Raw genomic sequence first — 5,757 nt, 5'->3', positions numbered from 1 at the left:
AGAGGGGGAAAGTGAGACAGCAAGCTGCCAGGTCTGGGACTTGAACCATGGCCAGCCACATGGGACCCCAGTACCTCAACCAGCATACCACCTGCCAGCCACAGTGCATAACTTTGGAGTAGTAACGTCGTACCCTACTCTGGCCATGGAAATGCCCACTGGAACGGCCTGCCTGTCTCAGAGAAGAGGCCGGGCGTGAGTGCATGAGGGCTGGCGGCCTCTGCTCCCTGCCTTTGGCAACCATGTGTGCACCAGGAGAGCATAGGGACCTGGGCCGACAGGGTGGCAGCCCTGCCCACGCCCAGAGCCCCTCCCACACCGTGGCACAGGACTGTCGGGCTCCAGTCGGGCAGAAAGGAGTTTGAGAGATGTCTGGGTGTGTGAAAAGTTTTCTCCTTGAAATGTAGAACGCCAGGTTATCATCACAATGAGAGACCTGGTTTACACGAACCTGCCAGCTTTCTCTGTCAGATGGCAAGAAGCTGCCGTGTCCCTCCAGACTGCGGGCCACTCTGCACACACCCTGTGCGAAGGCACCGGGAGCTCCCTATGACGCTCACATGTCGGCTCTGTGGACTCAGGCTGGAAAGAGAAACATGAGTTGCTGGCCATCAAAGAGTCCCCGTGGAGCCTCCACAGTGATAATGCGAAGTTAAAATTGAATTAAGCTGGCATTCAGAGCCTTATTCTCTCACAAAGATTACCCTATGGAGTGCCCATTTTTTCCTGTTCATTTCTTTTCTCCTCTCTCTCTTCCTAGCACTCTTAAAATAAAGGTAGTTCATGTTTTCACTGTCAGAACGCATGTTCACGGTTTGAGGCAGTCGAGGACAGACCTGTTCTGCAAGCGGTCCCCGCCTTGGGCTCCTTCCTCAGGGCGAGGGTCGGGTACTTGGGAGAGCAGCTCTCTTGAGTTGTACACCGGCACCATCGTCCTGTCTGAGCCCCGCCGAGTCTGTCTGGAATTCACAGATCCTGCCTGGAGAGGGGCCTCCTGGAGGAGGCCTGGCACCAACTGTGGAGATTCCACTGAGCCTATCCACCAGCACCTGAAAGAGCGAGGTCAGCCCAGGAGTGGGCTCGGCCTGACTCGTGCTGGGCATCCACTTTTAGAAGGGACATGACATGGACTGCCCCAGGGGACCAGGAGTAGTCAGGAATGATCCTGTAAGAAGCGCTTGGGATGAGTGCAGGGTGGGGCTCAGGACAGAGCAGGTGCCCGCCTGCTGGACAGAGCGCAAGGAACGCATCCTGGGCGGAGCAGGGTGACCTGCCTGCCCGTGCGGAGGCATGCTGTTCCTGCTGCGCTCACTGCTGGGAGAGTCCCGTGCTGCTGCAGGCACTGGTCCTGCCATGCGGCTGCTGGGCCAGAGTGCCGGTGTCAGAACCAAGGACGCCCATTCCCCCGAGTGGCTCTTCTGGGACCAGGTGTCCAGGCAGGGCTGAAGGAGGGAGGGCAGAGCGAGTGCCCTGTGTCAGATCGCCTCGGTCTGCCTGGCACTGTGGCCTGCACTGCCCCTCCATGCCCTCGGTTGTGGTACATCGCAGTGGCTTTGAGCCCAGGACACTGTGCCATGCGTGGAAGTCCGAGGGAGAGACTGAGCACGGGAAGGGGACCTGCTCCTGTGGGAGGACCGGCCAGGAGAGGTCTGGGCTCGAGGGAGAGGGACGGCCTGGAGAAAGGTGAGTGAGGGAGTGAGGCAGCTCGTGGTTCTGGCCCTGCTTCCGCTCAGCAGCCTTCGGTCTCCAGGTTTCTCTTCTAGGTCCCCTTTGTAGTGATCCGAGAGACTTTAGGGATTTCTTGGCCCTCCAAGCAGACCTCTTGACGCGATGCGTTGGTGCAGCTCGTGCCTGCCGTAGCGCTCAAGCCGTTTGTGCAGCCCCCATCGAAGTGGCACTACCCCAAGGGTCTGGGCTTTTCGCTTCTGATTGTCAGCAGGGAGAGCACTCACAGTACAGAGGTAGTGAGGCCCGGTTTGTTGTGTTTCCCTCAGAACCCTGTCTTCAGGGGTGGTGCGGGTTGTATTTGCAGGAGGAGCCACTGACCTGCTTGAGCCCAGTCAGGGCCAGGGGAGGCCAGGCGAGAGACGATGGTGAGCTGGAGCAGGAGTGAGCAGGTGCTGGCCAGGGTCTCCCTACTGCCACACAGCCCTGCGGGCCGGGCAGACGTCCACGCCACGGCCGGAAGGAGTACACGGTGCAGAGGGGAGATGGCACCCCGTGTGACACCCCAAGGACCACACTCAGAGGTCCAGCACACATGCCAACACGTGTGTGCGGGGAGAGAGCGCTGGTGACCCAGAGCGACTGTAGGCAGCAACTGTCTTGGGAAGGGACTGCTGGACTTGTAGAAACCGGGCCTTTCACTTTGTCTTCTTCCTGTGTTGTGTGCCCTCTCAGCGGGCACGTGTCAGACACAGAACCTGCTCAGAGGGGAGCCCTGCAGGGATGAGGAGGGAGGGGGCCGTCACTGAGACCAGTTAGGTCGGAGACGGGCCTGGCCTTTTCCATCGCTTTTCCATGCGTGCATGTCTGAGCACACAGATCAGAAAGCTGCAGGGGTGCTGAGCACGTTCAGGTCGGGGCTCCAGGCAGTACGTGCCCTCCTGGCAGGGGCAGGCGTAGCAGGCAACCATGTCCCTGAGGTTGCCCCTGCCCTGCCCCGCATGGCTCCCCGCACCACCCTGTGTGGGCCTGTGTGGCATCCCCCGCTGCCTGGAGGTACATGGGCAGAACATGGAGGTTTTGGGAGGAGGTGACCTTCCGTGTGCTGGGAGTCCAGGTGGCGCTGTCCTCAGCAGTCAGAGCGCACGGGCAGACTGCCCACTGTGTCTGTGAGGGCGGGGAGCCTGCACAGCATGCCCCGGGGTGCTCTGTGACAGCGAGGGCCAGGGAGCCTGCACAGGACACCCCGGGGAGGACCCTGGCTGGCTGTGTCTGTTTGGAGGGCCCAGCCAGCGACTACTCACAGCTCGTGGGTGGAGGGAGTGAGTGTGGAGGCTGGGACAGAGGAGGAGGCCCCAGGACTGGCAGCGGGAGGGCGTGCTGGCCTTCTCCTTACTGGGGTCCTTCAGCTTTGGCTTTGAGATGCGGGAGCATGGCAAGGGCTTGGGCCTCTCCCACGTTAGCGAGATCCCTGCTGCTTGGTGTGGACTCTGGAGGGTCACACGAAAAAGACCAAGCAGGGACCGAGGCAGCGGCGACTGGGCCTTGTAGCTTGTGCCTTCCCTGAAGGGCTCGGGAGGGCAGGGCTCCAGGACCAGAGGAGAGTTGGACCTACGCATGGCTGCCCCGTGCTGCCTCCAGCATCAAAAGCAAGCTGTGGGAGCAGCCTGGTCGACAGGTCTGGACCGCAAGTCCCAGGGTGGAGGGAAATACTTGAGGGAGTCACAGCTGAGACGTCGCCAAATTTGGCTAAGACGCTGATATAAGAAGCTCACCAGGACCAGCAGTTAGCATAATGGCTATGTCGCTGGACTCCCACATAGTCGACCGCGGTTCGTGTCCCGGACCCAGTGGCTTAAACTCATGCCAGGCGTGTGTGTGTGTGGGTGCCCAAGATCCCGAGAGGGGAATGGAGGAGAAGGGATTGCGGCGTGGCCATCCCCCCGGGGGGTGATTTCTCGCTTTCTATCTCTCTGTCTCTCTCTGTCTGGCGAGCGCACACGCCCTCGAGGCAGCGGCGACTGGGCCTTGTAGCTTGTGCCTTCCCTGAAGGGCTCGGGAGGGCAGGGCTCCAGGACCAGAGGAGAGTTGGACCTACGCATGGCTGCCCCGTGCTGCCTCCAGCATCAAAAGCAAGCTGTGGGAGCAGCCTGGTCGACAGGTCTGGACCGCAAGTCCCAGGGTGGAGGGAAATACTTGAGGGAGTCACAGCTGAGACGTCGCCAAATTTGGCTAAGACGCTGATATAAGAAGCTCACCAGGACCAGCAGTTAGCATAATGGCTATGTCGCTGGACTCCCACATAGTCGACCGCGGTTCGTGTCCCGGACCCAGTGGCTTAAACTCATGCCAGGCGTGTGTGTGTGTGGGTGCCCAAGATCCCGAGAGGGGAATGGAGGAGAAGGGATTGCGGCGTGGCCATCCCCCCGGGGGGTGATTTCTCGCTTTCTATCTCTCTGTCTCTCTCTGTCTGGCGAGCGCACACGCCCTATAGCAAAAATCCCAAAAAAAAAAAAAAAAAGAAGCTCACCAAGCCCCAAGCACAAAATGAAACATCAAAATGAAGCAAAACCGTCATGATGAAAACATACCAAGATGCGTTGTCGTCAAGTTGCTTAAAAGCAGTAATAAAGGGAAAATATGGAGGTACTCAGAGAGAAAGCACCAAGTACAAAGGGACAGGGTTAGGGTGATGACACCTCTAGTCTCCGAACAGTGCCAGCCCGAAGACAGCGGGACATTCTGAGCATCAAAGGAAGAGAGAAGTTAACTTAAATGTCAGAATTCAGTGAACGTGTCTTCTGAAGTACATGTCCTGAGACCCCTGCTCCCTGGAAGTGTCCCTGCAGCGCGCCTGACACACGTCAGAGCAGAGGCTTGCTGGGCACGCTGGCTGGTGACGCAGCTCGGCTGTCTACTGGGATGTCGTATTTACAGTGTTTGCATAGAGGGGAAATGTGCTTTCCCAAGTCTCCGACCTAACTGGGGTGACAGACTTGAGTTTGCCGTGCAGCAGCTGAGACGCTCGTGGGGTAACTATCAGGCCCCCAGGTCCGGCAGGCGGTCACTTTCCTGGCTCCCCTGAGGACTGGGTGCTGCTCACAGGGCCCCCTCCTTGCTGGTGGGGTCGGGTCGGCGTGGCGGGACACGGAAGGCGGACAGGGCAGGTGAGCAGCTTAGTGCTTGGGTCCCTTGCATGTTGACGTTGGGGACGTGGAGAAAGTGAGTCGGAGCTCTTACTAAACCCCAGGGGCCCAGGCAGGAGACAGGAAAATGAAAGACGATTAGAGTCTGGGTGGTAAATGGGTATTTAGACTTTAAATGAGCGAAGACAGAGACTTGTGGTTATAGTGCTGTTTTTAACTCAGATGAAGTTATTTCTGATTTTAAAAAGGTGAAAGAAGTTCATTTTAATCACTGTATTAAATTTTAGCAGATAGCAAGCCATGCTATGAAGGAGAGGCGTTGTATGTCCCCACTTAATATATACCGAGTGTCTGCACCCTAAATGTGTATATACATATTTGAAACCATACTGCTTCTGTTGTTATAGAGTTATAAAATTATACAAAATTATCAGACACATTTTGAACATTATCTTTAAAATTCAGTATTTTGAAACTTTGAAAGTTGTTTGTAAACTGTCAAGAATTATGGAGTATGAGCTAAAATTCTTTGCTATGTAAAGTAAATGTTTGTGGAAAAATGTAAAATAAAAACAAGTTGTAATTAAAATAAAATAAAATAAATTTTAGCAGGTAATATTTCAGTAACCGTGTCTGTTGGAGTGAAAACGTGGCAGGCATTAGCTGGGAGGAAACCGTGTCCCCTGTGTCCGCACGTCTACGGTGTGGCAGCAGAGCCCTCATCCCCACAGTTGGTACGCCCACTGGCACAGGCCAGGGGAGGGAGGCCCAGTCAGGGAGGCCGAGGCGGGACTCAGAGGACAGGTGAGTGGAGGAGCCGGCTCCGTGGCGGGAGTGCGTGTCCTCTCAGAGCAGAGCGGGAGTGGGGCCTGCTGGAAGGAAGCAAGAGCTCGAGCTGGGCAGCGGGCAGGGGCAGTGCCAGGGCCTCGGACCCAGGCAGGGGCGT

The 5,757-nt window shown here is 57.1% G+C and overlaps 1 protein-coding gene across 1 annotated transcript in view; it reads left to right on the top strand.

Annotated features, from left to right (window-relative positions):
* LOC102473552 (tankyrase-1) overlaps positions 1-5,757 on the top strand; it is a gene marked incomplete at its 5' end in the record, with an annotated part of 104,330 nt that overhangs the window by 50,703 nt on the left and 47,870 nt on the right.

Source organism: Tupaia chinensis, unplaced genomic scaffold, assembly GCF_000334495.1.
Source record: "Tupaia chinensis unplaced genomic scaffold, TupChi_1.0 Scaffold144602_1, whole genome shotgun sequence".
NCBI classification, from domain to species: domain Eukaryota; kingdom Metazoa; phylum Chordata; class Mammalia; order Scandentia; family Tupaiidae; genus Tupaia; species Tupaia belangeri.
Note: the sequence above shows the minus strand (reverse complement) of the source record. Positions and strands in the feature narration are given on the sequence as shown.